Below are 20237 nucleotides of genomic sequence, written 5' to 3' on the forward strand. Positions count from 1 at the left end.
AGTGCAACAAAGATTCATCAGACTGGTTCCTGGGATGGGGGGATTGTCCTATGAGGAGACATCGAGTAGACTAGGCCTATATTCTCTAGAGTTTAGAAGAATGAGAGGTGATCTCATTGGAACATACAAAATTCTTAAGGGGCTTGACAGGGTAGATGCAGGGAGGATGTTTCTCCTTGCTGGGGAGTCTAGAACCAGGGGTCACAGTCTCAGAATAAGGGGTTGGCCATTTAGGACTGAGGAGGAGAAATATCTTCACTCAAAAGGTTGTGAATCTTTGGAATTCTCTATCCCAGAGGGCTTTGGGTGCTCAGTCACTGAGTATATTCAAGATAGAGATCGATAGATTTTTGGACTCTAGGGGAATCAAGGGATATGGGGATAGTACAGAAAGGTGGAGTTGAGGTCAAAGATCAGCCATGATCTTATTGAATGGCGGAGCAGGCTCGAGGGGCCGAATCGCCTACTCATGCTCTTAATTCTTATAATCCTATGTTCCCTATCTACGTAAATTCCTCCAGCCCTACATTCCTCCGAGAAATCCAATTTGGTTATTTATGCAAAGCTTCAGTGTGAGTGCAAAGAAAATGTTTAAGAGCCTTTTCACAAGTAAAGATTTCAAACTCAAAACAGATCCTGGGTCTTGCGCGCCCCGAGAGACAGATGCACCTCTGATGCAGAGCTTGAAGAAGAAACTTTCAGCTGTTTTTTATGCCAAGGTTAGAGGGACATGCATGTCAACTACTCCCAATGAACGGGTCTCAGGTAACCGGCGACAACCCCAATGTAAAAAAATAAATTCACCAAATCCTGCTGCCAAGACAAATCAATTTTTTTTTTTTTTTTTTTTTTTTTTTTTAAAACCGGGTCTTCCCAGTGGCTGGACTTTGAGAATCCAGCAAGTTGCCACTGGCTGCCATAGAGCAACGTGTCGGGGCCTTCTGGCAGTGGCACCCCTCGAAGACCAGGTGTAGAGGCGTGCGCTAAACAGGATGGGTTTCAGAACCCTGCCCAGACTGAGCAATGGCATCCTTTCAATAACAAACCTAACTATTGCCAATGCATTTTGCCAAAATAAAATAAAAGAGTTAAACTTTTCAAAAGAACCGACAAGCCCACAAGTTAGTTAATGAGCTCTGTGCACATTTAAAATAAACTTCAACATTTTATGCTGTTTCAAAGACTATTTACTCTCAAATAATGTGGGTAATTTTTTGCCGAGTGGGAAAGGGTCGGGATGGGTTCGGCCGCACCTTGTACACGCCGGCTGATTTTACTTTCCACAGACTTCAATGGCCGATCTGATCCCGTCATTTCCCATCCGGGGTATTGGGGGAAAATTAGCCCCAATATTCCAGTTAAAATCATTTTATAAATGGCAGCCTGGTTCTGGTACAGTGCCTTGTAAAACCCTGGGCAGACCCGTGTCTGACCACAGCGACTGGGGGTTGTGTTAACATAGAAGATAGGAGCAGGAGTAGGCCATTCGGCCCCTCGAGCCTGCTCCGCCATTCAACGAGATCATGGCTGATCATCCAAATTCAGTACCCCGTTCCTGCCTTCTCCCCATATCCCTTGATCCCTTTAGCCTCAAGAAATATATCCAACTCCTTCTTGAATATATTTAATGAATTGGCCTCCACTGCCCTCTGTGGCAGAGAATTCCACAGGTTCACCACTCTCTGGGTGAAGAAATTCCTCCTCATCTCTGTCCTAAATGACTTACCCCTTATCCTTAGACTATGACCCCTAATTCTGGACTCCCCGGCCATCGGGAACATCCTTCCTACATCTAGTCTGTCCCGGCCTGACAGAATTTGATAGGTTTCGATGAGATCCCCTCTCAATCTTCTAAACTCCAGTGAGTACAAGCCCAATCGACCCAATCTCTCCTCATACGTCATTCCTGCCATCCCAGGTATCAGTCTGGTGAATCTTCGCTGCACTCCCTCCATGGCAAGAACATCCTTCCTCAGATAAGGCGACCAAAACTGCACACAATACTCAAGATGTGGTCTCACCAAGGCCCTGTACAAATGCAGCAAGACATCCTTGTTCCTGTACTCGAACCCTCTCGCTACGAAGGCCAACATACCATTTGCTGATACCATCTGTTGATGCTGATTGTGTTCCTGATTATAGCCTGTAGCTGCAAACAGAGCTGTATTTTAAAAAAATAGAGAATTCAGCTTCACTAAAACCAGAGGCTGGAATTACACTTCAACAGGCGGGATGCTGAAGTGCTGGGAGAAATCCACCAGAAAAAGTTCTGTAATGTTAAACTGTATTTATACTTCTCATCTTGCATCAGTACAATTGGAGAAACACTTTGCATCAACAAGACCGGCAATATAAGAAAGATGAAGAAAGATTTGCATTTCTATAGCGCCTTTCACGACCACCGGACGTCTCAAAGCGCTTTACAGCCAATGAAGTACTTTTTGAAGTGTAGTCACTGTTGTAATGTAGGAAACGTGACAGCCAATTTGCGCACAGCAAGCTCCCACAAACAGCAATGTGATAATGACCAGATAATCTGTTTTTAGTGATGTTGATTGAGGGATAAATATTGGCCCCAGGACACCGGGGAGAACTCCCCTGCTCTTCTTTGAAATAGTGTCTTCGAAATAGTGCCATGGGATCTTTTACATCCACCGGAGAGCAGATGGGGCCTCGGTTTAACGTCTCATCCGAAAGACGGCACCTCCGACAGTGCAGCACTCCCTCAGTACTGCACTGGGAGTGTCAGCCTAGCTTTATGTGCACAAATCCCTGGAGTGGGAATTGAATCCACAACCTTCTGACTCAGAGGCGAGCGTGCTGAGCCACAGCTGACAGTAAGAACATAAGAAATAGGAGCAGGGGTCGGCCATTTGGCCCCTCGAGCCTGCTCCGCCATTCAATAAGATCATGGCTGATCTTCAACCTCAACTACACTTTCCTGCCTGATCCCCCATATCCCTCGATTCCCCTAGAGTCCAAAAATCTATCCCTCTCAAAATTGCTCCACAATAAAAAATATGAACAGAGTACTGAAGAAGCTTATACTGGTCTATATAATGAGTGCCCGTTGCAGGGTCAGGGTCATGGCAGCTCCACAGTGTCGTTTTGACAATGAGCTGTGACTGTCCCAGAAACTGTCCTGACCATTTCACAATAGGACTTCAGTTTTACCCCTTATTTGTTTTAAATGCCATTTTTATTTATTTCCCATCACTGGCCTAAACTGCCAGCATTCTGATTTATAATATATTTATATCGGTTTCAGCTTGGCTCAGTTGGTAGCAATCCTTGACCCGCGAGCCAGAAGTTGCGAGTTCAAGCTTCGCCCCAGGACAAAGCGGCAGGTAACATTCGCACCATACAAGTCTCAGGCAACGACTATCTCCAACAAGCGAGAGTCTAACCACCGCCTCTTGACATTCAACGGCATTACCATCACCGAATCCCCCACCATCAACATCCTGGGGGGTCACCACTGACCAGAAACTTAACTGGACCAGCCACATAAATACTGTGGCAACAAGAGCAGGCCAGAGGCTGGGTATTCTGCGGCGAGTGTCTCACTTCCTGACTCCCCAAGGCCTTTCCACCATCTACAAAGCACAAGGGAAGAGTGTGATGGAATACTCTCCACTTACCTGGATGAGTGCAGCTCCAACAACACTCAAGAAGCTCGACACCATCCAGGACAAAGCAGCCCGCTTGATTGGCACCCCATCCACCACCTTAAACAGTCACTCCCTCCACCACTGGCATACCGTGGCTGCAGTGTGTACCATCTACAAGATGCACTGCAGCAACTCGCCAAGGCTTCTTCGGCAGCACCTCCCAAATCCGCGACCTCTTCCACCTAGAAGGACAAGGGCAGCAAGCGCATGGGAACACCACCACCTCCAAGTTCCCCTCCAAGTCACACACCATCCTGACTTGGAAATATATCGGCCGTTCCTTCATCGTCGCTGGGTCAAAATCCTGGAACTCCCTCCCTAACAGCACTGTGGGAGCACCTTCACCACACGGACTGCAGCGGTTCAAGAAGGAGGCTCACCACCACCTTCTCAAGGGGCAATTAGGGATGGGCAATAAATGCTGGGCTTGCCAGCGACGCCCACGTCCCATGAATGAATTTTAAAAAACCTCGAGGCTGACTCTTCAAGTGCAGTATTGCACTGCCAAAGATGCTGTTCTTTGGGTGAAATGTCAAAGGCGAGACCCGGTCTTGCCTTCTTCCCTCAACCAATACCATCAGAAACAGAGCAGCTAGTCATCCATCCCATTGCTGCTTGTGCAATATTACTGTGCGCGAAATGCCTGCCGAATGCGCCTCTAAAGCAACAGTAACTATATTTCAAAGAAACGTGTTGAATCTGAAGTCCTTTGGGACATTACTGCGAGGTTAATAAATGCAAGCTCTTTGTTGTTAAAAATGTAGAAAAACGTCAGAACATTTATCTTCACATTAATACTGCAGTGGAGTTTTATGATCATTAATAATTTAGTTCTAATACAGCAAAAATTCTTAATAGATGTTCGAGTATGGTTAAGGACCATGAACACCTCTCTACCATTAGAAGAACATAAGATCTAGGAGCAGGAGCCGGCCATTCGGCCCCTCGAGCCTGTTCCGCCATTCAATAAGATCATGGCTGATCAACGACCTCAACTCCACTTTCCCGCCTGATCTCCATATCCCTCGATTCCCTTAATATTCAAAAATCTATTGATCTCTGTCTTGAATATACTCAACGACTGAGCCTCCACAGCCCTCTGGGGCAGAGAATTCCAAAGATTCACCACCCTCTGAGTGAAGAAATTCCTCCTCATCTCAGTCCTAAATGTCCGACCCCTTATTCTGAGACTGTGACCCCTGGTTCTAGACTCCCCAGCCAGGGGAAACATCCTCCCTGCATCTACCCTGTCAAGCCCTGTAAGAATTTTGTATGTTTCAATGGTATCACCTCTCATTCTTCTAAACTCTAGAGAATATAGGCCCAGTCTACTCAATCTCAGTTATATTTCAACTTATATCACAAAACTGAGTTAATGTTATTAACATTTGTTTGGGTTGCAGTAAATCACCATTGTAGATCACACCAATACCGAATTAAATGAATATTGAAAAGCTCAAGACAGTGGTTCTCAAACTGGGGTCCGCAGAGACTTTCCAGGGGGTCTGCGAAATAATGAACACCACTGAGCAGGGCCAGCCTTACTGGGGGGGGGGGGGGGGGGGGGGGGGGGGGCGGCCCCATGGTCAAGCAGAAGCGAATGAGCAGCGGCCGGAGGCGGGCTTGGTGCGAGCCGGGAGTGGAGTGCAGCCACCGCGTCTGCAGCGCAGATTGGACTGGCTGCCTCACCTAGGAGCGGAGCGGCACGAAGATCGCCGGGTAATCCCGCAGTTATCAAGGCTGGTTGCGGGCGCCAAATAGTTGATCGATGATAGTGTGGCACACCAAACTCCAACTCACTGACATCAGTGAGTAAATACCCGCTTCCTTAAAAGCATTATTCAAAACACTCTTTACATGTAGCACTGTCGTATTATGATTTAGATGCGGGGGGGGGGGGGGGCGTCTGTGATTACTAATCCATTTGAAAAGGGGTCCTGCAACAAATAAAGTTAGAGTGCCGCTGGTTTAAGAGATAAGAGGCAGAAATTGGTCTTCATTGGGCCCATTATGCTGGTGTAAAACAGGCCCAGAAAGGACCGATATCGGGAGTGCAACATCCTGCCCCCCAAGGACACCCGGAAACTTCCGGTCCGAAATTGGGTCTGGCCGTTTTTCCATATGCTAATGAGGGGCCCAAGGTGCATTGGGGGCCGTTCAGAGACGATTCACGAGGTTAATTCCGGAGATGAGGGGGTGACTTATGAGGAAAGGTTGAGCAGGTTGGGTCTATACTCATTGGAATTTAGAAGAATGAGAGGGGATCTTATTGAAAGATATAAGATTCTGAGGGGGATTGACAGGGTCGATGCAGAGAGGATGTTTCCCCTCGTGGGGGAATCTAGAACGCAGGGGCACAGTTTCAGAATAAAGGGTCAGCCTTTTAGAACTGAGATGAGGAGGAATTTCTTCTCTCAGAGGGTCGTAAATCTGTGGAACTCTCTGCCCCAGAGAGCCCTGGAGGCTGGGTCATTAAATACATTTAAGGTGGAGATAGACAGATTTTTGCAAGATAAGGGAGTGAAGGGTTATGGGGAGCGGGTGGGGAAGTGGCTTTGAGCCCAAGATCAGCCATGATCTTATTGAATGGCGGAGCAGGCGCAAGGGGCCGAATGGCCTATTCCTGCTTCTATTTCTTATGTCCTTATGTGCAGTCCTGGGGCCTGCTCCGCTCAGGATTCCGGCATGTTGATGCGGTCTAGGTAGTGGTCGCTGCCGAAAAGGTCACCGAATAATTTTTTTTTTTTTTAATTTCTGTGGCACAGGAGTGCCTCTGCCGCAGAGGCAGGCGACCGGAAATCGCATGCTGCCGTCAGAGGAGCTGCCTGTGCAGGTACGATGGGATCCGGCAGCAGCTCGCCCTGGGATATCTCGGAGGAGGCTCGAGGGCCAATTCCTTGCGATCCTCGCGTCTCCGTCTTCGGGTGCAGGGATCGTTTCCCGCGTCCGTCTGTCCCTTTAAAAAACAAAGGCTGAAAAAGAATTTCTAGGCCAGATATGAAAGAAGCACGGTGGCCTCTTTCTAGAAAGGAGACCAGCACCTGTGGCTTTGCAAGTTTGTGTGGTAAAAGCCGAGTAAAAAATTAACAGCAACACGTGATGAGGAAACCATTTCATCCTGTGCGCGTTCTAATGTGAAAGCAGAGAGAAGTGTCTTGAATGGGAAACAAGGGGGTGCCTCAGTAAATGATGTCTCTATTTAAAATCTCCAAACCCCTGCACTGTACCACTCCACCTGTGTCTACAATCTGCTCCGGACATCCCTCCCCTCTTACACCTTAATCAGTTCTCTAACTTAAGCCTTTTGTGCATTCCCTCTTTTCTTCACTGTGGGTAACGGGGCCTTCAGCTGCCTCAGTCCTTCTCAGAGACACCCTCCCCAAACAACAACAACAACTTGTATTTATATAGCGCCTTTAAAGTAGTAAAATGTCCCACAGTGCATCACAGGAGCGATTATCAAACAAAGTTTGACACCGAGCCACATAAGGAGATATTAGGGCAGGTGACCAAAAGCTTGGTCAAAGAGGCAGGTTTTAAGGCGCGTCTTAAAGGAGGAGAGGCGGAGAGGTTTAGGGAGGGAATTCTAGAGCTTAGGGCCTTGACAGCTGAAGGCACGGCCGACAATGGTGGAGCGATTATAATCAGGGATGCTCATGAGGCCAGAATTAGAGGAGCGCAGATATCTCGGGGGGGGTTGTGGGGCTGGAGGAGATTACAGAGATAGGGAGTGATGAGGCCATGGAGAGATTTGAACACAAGGATGAGAATTTTAAAATCGAAGCGTTGCCGGACCGGGAGCCAGTGTAGGTCAGCGAGCACAGGGGGTGATGGGTGAACGGGACTTGGTGCGAGTTAGGACACGGGCAGCCGAGTATTGGAGGATAGAACGTGGGAGGCCGGCCAGGAGTGCGTTAGAATAGTCCTCCTGGTCCCTCAACACCTCCTCTCTGGTGAAGAAGGCCCAGCAGCGCCTATATTTCTTGAGGAGGCTGAAGGGATGTAATCTGTCACCCCCGATCCTCTCTAACTTCTACCGCTGCACTATAGAGAGCATCCTGACAAACTGTATCACGGTATGGTACGGCGGCTGTAGCTCCCATGACCGGAAAGCCCTGCAGCGGGTAGTCAAAACTGCCCAACGCATTACCGGCACCCGGCTACCGACCATAGAACATATATATCAGAAACGCTGCCTACGGAGGGCACGGACCATCATCAAAGACCCTACCCACCCCAGCCACAGTCTGTTCACCCTCCTGCCATCTGGGAGATGCTACAGATGCATTCGCACCCGTACGACCAGATTTAGGAACAGCTTCTTTCCCAGGGCTGTCATCCTACTGAACTCCACAAATAAACACTAAAGCCTGCACATCTGCCGATGCACTTTATTATGGTCATATTTATGCTAATATATATGTACAAATGTATGTTGAAATGTTTAAGTGTCCTAATCCAAATTGTACACTCGGGAGCCGCAAGCCTACATTTCGTTGTACTGCACTTGTGCACTAACAATGACAATAAAAGTTGATTTGATTTGATTGATTTGATTTGAATTCTGGAGGTCATCTCTTCTCCCTATATTGTTTAGCATCTGTTCCCTTATCTAGCTGTATTGTGATGTCTCCTTGGGGTGATTTTTTTGTTAAAGGCACTATAACAATGCAAGCTGTTCTTGTTAAATATATTAATTTACTCTGTGCCCATTGCAAGATTTCCACCAGGTTTAAATGCAAATGTAGGAGTAGACCCAAGTTTATCATCAATATATTCAGGCAGAATATTAGCTGACAATGAAATGCATTTAAGCGAGAACCTTTCCCTAATTATTTACGTTTATAAATCTTCACACTAAATATTGTAATTTAATTTAACCTAATTAAAAGGGGTTTAAAACCCAAGCTAATCACCGTTTCTTGACAAATTGTCTTTCATAGAAATTTATGGCGCAGAAGGAGGCCATTCGGCCCATCGTGTCCGCGCCGGCCGACAAAGAGCTCTCCAGCCTAATCCCACTGTCCAGCGCTTGGTCCGTAGCCCTGTCGGTTACGGCACTTCAAGTACTTTTTAAATGCGCCACTCCTGGTGGTGAACTGCACTATAGGCCTTGACCCTTCACCTGGGTTTCGCAAGTTAAAACATCTTTCTATTTATGTGAAAGTTTTAAGAGTGTCCACGACTCCAGATGTCACACTCCAAATAAAACACCAAAGTCAAAACTGAACAATATGTTAAAAAGAACAGAACGAGACACAGTTTTTTTCCCCCCTGGTGGGTTTTTTCCAATTTTGAGATAACCTGGAGGGATCATTGAGATAACGAGTAGACATTTCCAACAATTAATTCGTGTCTGACTGACCTCCGACTTGCGTCTGACTTTTCTCCGCAACTAATGCCCGAGCATTAACGGATCAGATCAAGTTAGAAACTAAATGTTACCACCATGCTTCAGACCACAGATTACTCGTGAGCAATGCTACGTGAGATCAGCTGGTCTTGTAAAAGGATCATTGTCATCAACTGGCTCGAGAACGCCATAACATTCTGTGTTATGTTAATATGATGAGATTGCAGAATGATTAAGTAGGCTGAAGTACATCTGTAAAGGCACCTGATTGGCAGAGCCATTTGCACACAACAAGCATCGCGATGCATAGCAGACACCACGGTACATAACATAAGAAATAGGAGCAGGAGTAGGCCATCGAGCCTGTTCTGCCATTCAATAAGATCATGGCTGATCTTCAACCTCAACTCCACTTTCCCGCCCGATCCCTATATCCCTCGATTCCCTTAGAGTTCAAAAATCTATCGATCTCAGCCTTGAATATACTCAGCGACTCAGCATCCACAGCCCTCTGGGGCAGAGAATTCCAAAGATTCACCACCCTCTGAGTGAAGAAATTCCTCCTCATCTCAGTCCTAAATGGCCGACCCCTTATCCTGAGACTGTGACCCCTGGTTCTAGACTCTCCAGCCAGGGGAAACATCCTCTCAGCATCGACCTTGTCAATCCCCCTCAGAATCTTATATGTTTCAATGAGATCACCTCTCATTCTTCTAAACTCCAGAGAGTATCGGCCCATTCTACACAATCTCTCCTCATAGGACAACCCTCTCATCCCAGGGATCAATCTAGTGAACCTTCGTTGCACCCCCTCTATGGCAGGTATATCCTTCCTTAGGTAAGGAGACCACACTGTACTCCAGGTGTGGCCTCACCAAAGCCCTGTACAATTGCAGCAAGACATCGTTACTCTTATACCCCAACCCCCTTGTAATAAAGGCCAACATGCTATTTGCCTTCCTGATTGCTTGCTGTACCTGCATGTTAATTCTCTGTTTCCTGTACAAGGACACCCAAATCCCTCTGAACATCAACATTTAATAGTTTCTCACCATTTAAAAAATATTCTGTTTTTCTATTCTTCCTAACAAAGTGACTAACCTCACATTTCCCCACATTATACTCCATCTGCCACCTTCTTGCCCACTCACTTATCCCTTTGCAGGCTCTTTTGGGAGAAGAATTGGGTTGATTTGCGCCTCTCGTTAGTGCCCCCAGGGGGCGCCAACGGGTTGCAAAGCCCCTCGCACCCGGGCGCAGCGCCGCTAACGCCTCCTGCGAAATTCAGCGGCGGCGGTAGCCGGTAGCGCCCTGCGACACCATCGATGACGTCATCACCATGCGCAGCGCCCCGCTCGCAAACTTGGGTTGCGCCCCCTGACCTGTGGCCGGACGATATGTCAGACAGGGTCAGGGTGCCGTGTTTTTGCAGCCGCCGCCGCGGCGCTAGTTAAAGGGGCAGGTGTCGTGCGGCCATTTTTTGGGGGGCCGACAGCTGACGCCTGCCCCCTTCCCCTTTTTTCCTGCGGGGAGGGAGGCCTGCAATGACACGGCGCTACGTCCCGACGCGCGTGGCGCTGTTGCACGTAGCACCGCGATATTCAGTTGTAGCGCCCCGAGAAGGAGGGAGAGCGCTTCATGCTTGGGGCGCTACTACTGAATTTCAGGCGCAGGGACTGCTAATTTTTTTCGGGTGACACTGAATTTTCCCCCTTGATGTCCTCCTCACAGATTACTTTCCCACCCAGCACAATTGGGCACAGCAGCCACCACGGAACATCTGGATGAAAGCATTATTCCAATCTTTCTGCAAACCTAGTTGTGAGTTCCTTGCAATTCACAGCAACCTTTACAGATCAGCATAATAACATAAACGCAGCATTAACCTATCCCCAGGAAAAGAGAGTGTTAACCTTCACTCTCCGAATCTAAAATAACATTTGGCTGATGAATATTTGGGCCCAATGAAAGAGCCAAGGAAGCAATAACATGGATCTAATAATTCAGTTGAGAAGACAGGCTGTACCCGAGTCAATTGTGTGGTTGTGGCGTCATTGTTTACTCACGGTCTGGTTTGCCGCTGATGCCAGCGCAATGTCCCGGAGAAAGCACCGTGACAACAATTCCTTATCAAAGTTTCGGGCTGTCTTGGATTTTGTACTTCAGCCTCCGACTTAACAATTAAAACACCTTGCGGACACCAAACGCACAATTAATGTGGAACTCCCGCGGCTTATAGTTTGAAACCGAGATGCTTCACCATCTGCAGGAGGGCACCCAAAACAACTGCAAATATTATTGGAAAGGCAAAGTACTGTTACAACAACTAATGGAGAAAAACTACAAGAGATGCAGATCTCATAAAAAAAATGACAAAGCCTTTAGCAGAACTGGCCGTTGATGGGAGGCTTTTCTTTTTCCCTTTGCTGTTGCCTAATTCAACATAAACCTTTCAGATCACTCCATCAATGTTCTGCCTTAGCATTCCTCGCCACAGCGCGAATACAACCTTGACCTTTACAATCTGTGACAATTTGACAGACGTCCTGTCTACCTTTCAAATCTGTGGATTTTTCTCAGCAGCTCACATTCACCATCTGCTTTTCCACCGGTGCACCAGTGGAACTGCAAACAGAATCCAACAGATCAATTGCTCAGACCAATTATTGCTCCCCCCTTAATCATCGCATCCTCCACCTTCACATACCCTAGCTGCTGTTACTGTGATTTATTGTTTCATATTTGGCCCTTCGAGTAGTAGTACTGGGCTTGACAGTTTGGCAAATTACAGCATAAATCACAATACGCACACACACACACAGAGACAGACACACAGAGACAGACACACAGAGACAGACACACAGAGACAGACACACAGAGACAGACACACACACAGACAGACAGAGACAGACAGACACAGACACACAGGAGCAGACGAAGCATTTTTAACATCTGCACACTTGCCGCGTCATAGAACAAAATTACATTTTAAAGGTGAAGCCTAAAACAAGGCCCGCCGTGGCTGGCAGTCTGAAGACACTCCCTGGGCCCACACGAGGAAGACCTGATGATTCACAAGTGCTGAGATCAGAGCGGAATTATCCAGTCGGCCTCACTTGTGCAAATAAAAAAAATCATAGTTCAGCTCGCTTGGTGGCTCAGTGAGTAAAGATACTGGGTGCAAGGTCCCGAGATCACAATTTTGATTCCTGATTTTACTGAGTTTGCTGAGATCTCAGTCAAAGGCAGCTGAAGAGCACTAGAGCAGGAGTAAAGAAAATTCAGCCAGCCTTCCAGCTCCTGATTTATATCCAAAGCAACGCCTCGATTTTAAAATTCTCCTCGTTTTCAAATCCCTCCATGTCCTCGCCCCTCCCTATCTCTGTAATCTCCTCCAGCCCCACAACCCTCCGAGATCTCTGCGCTCCTCCAATTCTGGCCTCTTGAGCATCTCCGATTTTAAATCGCTCCACCATTGGCGGCCGTGCCTTCAGCTGCCGAGGCCCTAAGCTCTGGAATTCCCTCGCTGAACCTCTCCGCCTCGCTACCAATGTTCCCTTTAAGCTGCATGGCCACGCTGCGCTCTGGACCTCCCGCGCAGCCGGCTCACTGGCTCTTCAACGGGGAAACCGCACACCCAAAAAAATTAAAGGGAACATTGCTGTCTACCTCTCTTCCCCTCCTTTAAGACGCTCCTTAAAACCTACCTCTAAAGTGGATAGAAAGGACCTATTTCCCTTAGCAGAGGGAATGATGAATGTTGAATGTTGAAATGTCTTAATCTAAATGTACACTCTCGGGAGCCGCAAGCCTACATTTCGTTGTACTGCACTTGTGCACTAACAATGACAATAAAGTTGATTATGATTATTATTATTATTAGGAGTCAAAAACCAGGGGGCACAGATTTAAAGTAATTGGGGGAAGGTTTAGAGGGGATTTGAGGGGAAATGTCTTCACCCAGAGGGTTGTGGGGGGTCTGGAACTCACTGCCTGAAAGGGTGGTAGAGGCAGGAACCCTAACCACATTTAAAAAGTACTTGGATGTGCACTTGAAGTGCTGTAACCTGCAGGGCTACGGACCAAGAGCTGGGAAGTGGGATTAGGCTGGATAGCTCTCTGTTGGCCGGTGCGGACACGATGGGCCGAAATGGCCTCTTTCCGTGCTGTAACTTTCTATGATTCTATGACCGAGCTTTTGATCACCTGCCCCAATATCTCCTTACGTGGCTCGGTGTCAAATTTTGTTTGATTACACTCCAGTGAAGCGCCTTGGGACGTTTTACTACACTAAAGGGGCTGTATAAATACAATCTGTGGTGAGGACAATACCAATTGGCAGTGAGGATACCCAAGGTGAACTATCCAGAGACCACTCGCTATCTTGGCTTGCACTTGAAGAATTAATATCCGGGTGAAGACCAGAGGATAACAGCAACTCCAGCATTTCATTCTACACCCGTGAAATTTTACAAAATGGAAATCAAATTGAGAAATCCGTCACGTGACATCGCTGAGAAAGTGAGACATATAGAGGGTGCCAAAATCAAAACTATTGTCATCGCTGGGAGCCCACTTGAGCTCGGAGCGAAAAACCATCGCTCGTGAGGCTGACCCTAACCGGTCAGGCACACTCGAGAAGACATTGATCACATCTCGTCACAGACTATGGCACAGTCTCTCAATCTGCACATGCTGACTAACAATACTTTCCACATGCACACCATCCTAACAAATTCAGCACATATCCCATATCTCCTATAATTAAACAAAATTGCTGGTATAACTGTCCTATTATATGTAAATCTCCTTAGAAGCAACTTTTAACCTATATTAAACATAACAAGATTGTGTATGCACATCATTATGGACAAAGCAGCCCGCTTGATCGGCACCCCATCCACCACCTTAAACATTCACTCCCTCCACCACCGGCGCACCGTGGCTGCAGTGTGTACCATCTACAAGATGCACTGCAGCAACTCGCCAAGGCTTCTTTGGCAGCACCTCCCAAACCCGCCACCTCTTCCACCTAGAAGGACAAGGGCAGCAGGCGCGTGGGAACACCATCACCTCCAAGTTCCCCTCCAAGTCACACACCATCCTGACTTGGAAATATATCGGCCGTTCCTTCATCGTCGCTGGGTCAAAATCCTGGAACTCCCTCCCTAACAGCACTGTGGGAGCACCTTCACCACACGGACTGCAGCGGTTCAAGAAAGCGGCTCACCACCACCTTCTCAAGGGCAACTAGGAATGGGCAATAAATGCTGGCCTTGCCAGCGACGCCCACATCCCAGGAATGAATTTTAAAAATGGTGTTTCCCTATTTCCCTGCCCTTGCCTAAAGGCTGGCGCAGAGTTAGAGGTGCGAGCAGTTGGTCGATACTTTACGGAAGGGGACAATTTTCAAGCCCTCCACCAAGTGGGGTGGGGGGGAACACAATGGTTCTGCGAGGGATTAGAAGCCAATGGAGATTGGTGAAAAAGAATGGAAGACAGGCGAGCGGGATAGGATAAGTTGGAATGTAGATGGAGCGCAGCTTGGAAGGCCAGCAAGGAGTGTGTTGAAAAATGGAGGCAGGAGGTGACAAAGGCATGAGTGAGGATTTCAGTGATGGTTGGCAGAGGGGGGGGGGGGGAGTTAGAGACAGAGAGGGCCGTTATTATGAAGATAGAAGAGGTATTACTGAATACAGACCAGAGATTACCCCCGAGACCCTCCTGATGTGGATGACTCATTTACTCACCAAGCTAATGATGAAGTATCTTAAAATAACATTTCAAAGGAGCCACAGCCACTGAGATCAGTTGAATCATCAGAGGACAGGGGCTGACGCTGGGGCCTTCGTTTGCGAGACCCAGTACTGCACCCACGTGGCACATTTACACTCCTCCCAAACCCACGACCTCTACCGCCTAGAAGGACAAGGGCAGCAGGCGCATGGGAACACCATCATCTCCAAGTTCCCCTCCAAGTCACACACCATCCTGACTTAGAAGTATATCGGCCGTTCCTTCATCGTCGCTGGGTCAAAATCCTGGAACTCCCTCCCTAACAGCACTGTGGGAGCACCTTCACCACACGGACTGCAGCGGTTCAAGAAGGCGGCTCACCATCACCTTCTCAAGGGTAATTAGGGATGCGCAATAAATGCTGGCCTTGCCAGCAACACCCACATCCCATAAACGAATAAAAATAACAATTTCCTGTGATATCAGGAAGCCCCTTCTCATCTTTCCTCCAAACTGCTGCAGGCAAAACCAGTTTATTTGTTAATCCGGCAACAATCAAAATAAAATTTTGGGGGAATCCCACCCTCTGGGGTGATGCGGTGGTGTCCACACCACCACGGCACTTCTACATTTTACTGGCCGAGTTGTTGGAAAGCAGTCCGTGACCAGAGACCCGCAGCCTCCGGGCAGAGCCCTGCCTTCCCCTGTACACTCGGTGCCGCCGCTGCTCCAGTGAATCCTCATCAGAATCCAGAGACGCTCATAATCCCCCATAGCCACAAAAAAAAAGGGAATCTGACGTTGCAGTTTTACAATTACGCGGGTCTCTGCTGCCGGCCGGCCGGTCGGCCTCGAGAGCTCCCCCGCCTCACAGTACAGAGTGTCATAGTCTGCGGGAATACCTCGTGCCCGTGGTTGACATCACTCGGCTAACATACAAAAAGCTTCCAGTGACTTTCTACGATCCCTTCTGGGCCACAGGAAATCCAAAAATACACATTTTAAATCTGATCGAAACAATCATTTTGTTTGAATAAAACTGGAAAAAATCACATTATCAAAACGCAGTAAACAAAAAAAAAAGCCTGCCAACGGACAGTCAGATTTAAATTCTTGCTGCACTACATTTGACAGCTCGCAAGACGCTGTATATAAGTTGCATTGTTCTGAACCAAAGCTCCTCTCAGAGGCAAGAACAGTAAAAAAAAAGGTGAAAGGGAATCAGCAACAATCATCCAAACACCACTGTCTGAACCTGTCACAGTACAACATGAGGCTGCCATATGCTGGTGTTGTGAGGCAGCCTCACACACACACACAAGCCAGACACCAAGCGCAGTTAGTTATTTTCCACAAAAAGTGGTCCATTATATTTGAGCTTACATTCCTATCTGTATGTTTAAACAGCCTTTCACACCAGTGCCGCCAACCCCAGTCGCAACAGCTTTTTTTTAAACAAGAATAAAGCAAATGCTTGCTGCACACTGCAGGACTCAATTCACACTGCACTGAAGGTCTTTTGTTTCAAACTAACTGCCATACCTTATGAAGAAATGAGTCCTTGGAGTGGATGTTGTAAGCAGACGGTGTTCTTTCTCTCCCTCTCCCTCAGGGAAGTCTAGCAGACAGCTCTCCCCTTCCTTGCTCTTGTCATGAACTATGCCTTGTTGAAGGGTTGAGGCGTGCCTGCAATTCGCTGCTCTGCTGCCGAAAGACCAGGGAAGACCTGTGAAAACGTTGATTAGCGCAGCAGCCAGGGTCATGTGAGCCTTTCAGTGCCAAACAGCACTTCACTCTGTTGGAGCAGCCCTCTCACTGGCTCCTCCCTCCACCCTTCACATTTCATTCAGATTGCAAGAGGAAATCCAGGAGATTATTTGTGTGTGTGTCCTCCCCCACCCCATCCCCGAGGTGAAAGCAAAGGCAATGGGCTAGAAATGATTCTAAGCACCGCACATAGACAGAGAGCAGGAACTATCTTTCTGGGAGCCATGTACTGTTGTAAAAGTATGTTTATGAGCAAGCTCTTTGTTTTTCTCGGATCGGGAGAGATTGCAACATGATGTCCTTCTGTGAAGAATCAGACTGGCCTTAAACAGTGAACAATGAGATCTTGGAGTTACTGCTCAGAGACTCCTTACACAGTTAGCAACTCCCCTCTTTTCTCTATAAAGCTATTTGTAATATAAAGCATCTGCAATATGTTTGTTTCGCTGTTTCCAGATGGGCTTCTAACCAGCATTTGCCCATCAGCATTTCTGAGCTGGGACCTCCAGGGCTTCATGTTATTGGAGTCACTGTACAAATATTCCCTGGACGAGGGCTGTGGTGTCAGCATCTTTGTTAACCCTTTATTCTCTGCATTATTTTTCTATTTCAGCCATTTGGTAAGAAAGGTTTAATTCTAACAGGACTGGACAGACTGGATGCAGGAAGGATGTTCCCGATGGTCGGGGAGTCCAGAACCAGGGGTCACAGTCTAAGGATAAGGGGTAAGCCATTTAGGACTGAGATGAGGAGGAATTTCTTCACCCAGAGAGTGGTGCACCTGTGGAATTCTCTACCACAGAAGGCAGTTGAGGCCAATTCATTAAATATATTCAAGAGGGAGTTAGATATATTTCTTAAGGCTAAAGGGATCAAGGGATATGGGGAGAAGGCAGGGACAGGGTACTGAGTTTGGACGATCAGCCATGATCTCATTGAATGGCGGAGCAGGCTCGAGGGGCCGAATGGCCGACTCCTGCTCCTATACTCGATGTTTCATAGAAGATAGGAGCAGGAGTCGGCCATTTGGCCCCTTTTGGGAGGGTAAATATGTTAAAATCCATTAATAATTCAATGCAAAAGCAATAGACATATTCTACTTGTAAGGATATTTTATAAACACAGTGGTTTAAAGAGCCACTCTCTGCTGAAAAGTTTCTGCCAAACCACTTTTCCTGTCTTTGCCAACCACTCCAACACGATGCCGATTCATATTGGAAAGTCTCATTGAGTTTAATACTTCTGGATAGATACTTGAAGGGAATTAATTGGCAGGGCTGTGGGGAAAGAGCAGGGGGGAGTGGGATTAATTGGAGAGCTCTTTCAAAGAGCCGGCACAGGCACAATAGGCCAAATGACCGCCTTCTGTGGCATATCGTTCTATGATTTATGTCGCAGAACTGCTTTCAACATGAGCTGGCTCCCTGTGCTCTGAATTCTCCCATTTTACGCTGTACGTTGGATTCAAAGAGCAGAACAACTATAACCGTGATGTTGGGCAGACACAGTTGCTGTGTTTGCGACTTTACCGTTCTAGCCATGAACCTCCCCTAACGTTGTGGTAGGCGGTCTGTGCAAGCCAGCAATGTGATCACCCTTATTGCTGGCCTGTATAGGCGGCCAGTACATCTACAGCCAGAATAAAAAGGTTGGGCCTGATGGTATGAGGTGCCAACAGTGACCAGTTACTTCTGATTTCAGATGAGATGTTAAACTGAGGCCCCGTCTACTCTCTCAGGTGGACGTAAAAGATCCCATGGCACTATTTTGAAGAAGAGCAGGGGAGTTCGCACCCGTACGACCAGATTTAGGAACAGCTTCTTTCCCAGGGCTGTCATCCTACTGAACTCCACAAATAAACTCTAAAGCCTGCACATCTGCCAATGCACTTTATTATGGTTATGTTTATGTTAATGTATTACAAGCCAAATGTATGTTGAATGTTTAAATGTCTTAATCTAAATGTCCACTCTCGGGAGCCGCAAGCCTACATTTCGTTGTACTGCACTTGTGCACTAACAATGACAATAAAGTTGATTATTAGTATTATTATTATTATTCTCCCCGGTGTCCTGGCCAATATTTATTCCTCAATCAACATCACAAAAACAGATTATCTGGTCATTATCACATTACTGTTTGTGGGAGCTTGCTGTGCGAAAATTGGCTGCTGTGTTTCCCACATTACAACAGTGACTACACTTCAAAAAGTACTTCATTGGCTGTAAAGTGCTTTGGGACATCTGGTGGTCGTGAAAGGCGCTATAGAAATGCGAGTCTTTCTTTTCTGCGATCTGATTTATCCTGTGAAGGCATTCCCTGTGTCTAGAGGTTTGAAGGCTGCCTCGTTTGTTTTATAGTGCAACCTCGAAGATAAGACTGCTGTAATCTACTTCAGAAGTGTCATAGCTTTGCTTTTAATGACATTGATATGTTCCTGCTATTCCTCCTCCTCCTGATAATAGCGCCTCTTGTCAGCCACGGCTCAGCTGGTAGCACACTCGCCTCTGAGCCAGAAGGTTGTAGCACAAACTCTGGGCTGACACTGCGGAGCAGTGCTGAGGGAGGGCTGCGCTGTCGGAGGCGCCGTCTTTCGGATGCGACGTTAAATCGAGGCCCTCAGGTGGATGTAAAAGATCCCACGGCACTGTTTTGAAGACGAGCAGGGGGAGTTTCTCCCCGGTGTCCTGGGCCAATATTTATCATTCAACCAACACCTAAAAACAGATGATCTGGTCATTGTCACATTACTGTTTGTGGGAGCTTGCTGTGCGCAAATTGGCTGCTGCGTTTCCCACATTACAACAGTGACCACACTTCAAAAAGTACTTCATTGGCTGTAAAGCACTTTGGGATGTCCAGTGGTTGTGATAGGCGCTATAGAAATGCAAGTCTTTCTTTCTTGCTGCTCTTTTACCTTTGTGGTCAAGTCTCAGGGAAGGAATGTTGCAACATTCCAGCCTTACAGCCCATCATTCCCCCCGACTCCGGATTACTGCTTCTTTTCCACTTCCTCCGCTTCCACATTGGAGGCTCATCTTTTTTTGCATTGCTGAATTCCCTTTCCAAACCATTTTGTCTCTCCCTGCCTTCAGAGGGCTCCTGAAAACCTCTCGCTCCAACCATGGACTTTTCCCCCACTCCAAATTTCCTTCACTTCTTACTTGTTGCCCAACTCTCCTGCCCTTTGTCTCGGTGAAGAGCTGTATAGAATTTCCAAAGTGCCATTACTGGTCTCAGTATGCCACTCCACCTGATTTCTATTTTGATGTGCCTCCTAAATCCTAAACTGGAGACCCACACGCTGCACGTGTACAAAAGGAGTGTGACCTGTCAACCTGGTAAAGCTCGCCCCCCTGTTCCAGAGAGACAACTGTTAAAGAAAGATAAACTAAATCAGTAAAACAATTATATAGAAAGAAAATACTGCAGACGCTGGAAATCTGAAATAAAAACAGAGGATGCTGGAGATACTCAGCAGGTCAGGGCAGCATCTGTGAAGAGAGAAACAGAGTTAACGTTTCAGGTCGATGACCTTTCGTCAGAACTGGAAAAAAGCTGGAAATGGAACAGATTTTTAAACAAGTGGAGGGGCTGGGAAATGGGGGAGGGGATGAAAGAACAGAAGGGAAGGTTCTGTGATAGGGTAGAAGGCAGGAGAGGTTAAGAGACATTCAAGGTAAAAGGAGATGGTAATGGGACAGGTTAAG

General features: G+C 47.3%; 1 protein-coding gene across 2 annotated transcripts in view; it reads right to left on the bottom strand.

Moving 5' to 3' along the window:
* Positions 1–20237, bottom strand: part of LOC147105909 (protein FAM107B-like) — a 207024-nt gene that overhangs the window by 136194 nt on the left and 50593 nt on the right. Inside the window, exon 1 of one of the 2 annotated variants that reach the window (XM_086010817.1) lies at positions 16303–16585. The exons of the other annotated variant lie outside the window; for it this stretch is intronic. The gene's annotated coding sequence lies outside the window, so the exon portion shown is untranslated. Of the gene's footprint in view, positions 1–16302; positions 16586–20237 lie in introns of those variants that run through there. 2 annotated transcript variants of the gene reach the window in all.

This window comes from Somniosus microcephalus, chromosome 17 (genome assembly GCF_052327205.1).
Source record: "Somniosus microcephalus isolate GS21.2 chromosome 17, FLI_Smic_1.0, whole genome shotgun sequence".
NCBI lineage: Eukaryota > Metazoa > Chordata > Chondrichthyes > Squaliformes > Somniosidae > Somniosus > Somniosus microcephalus.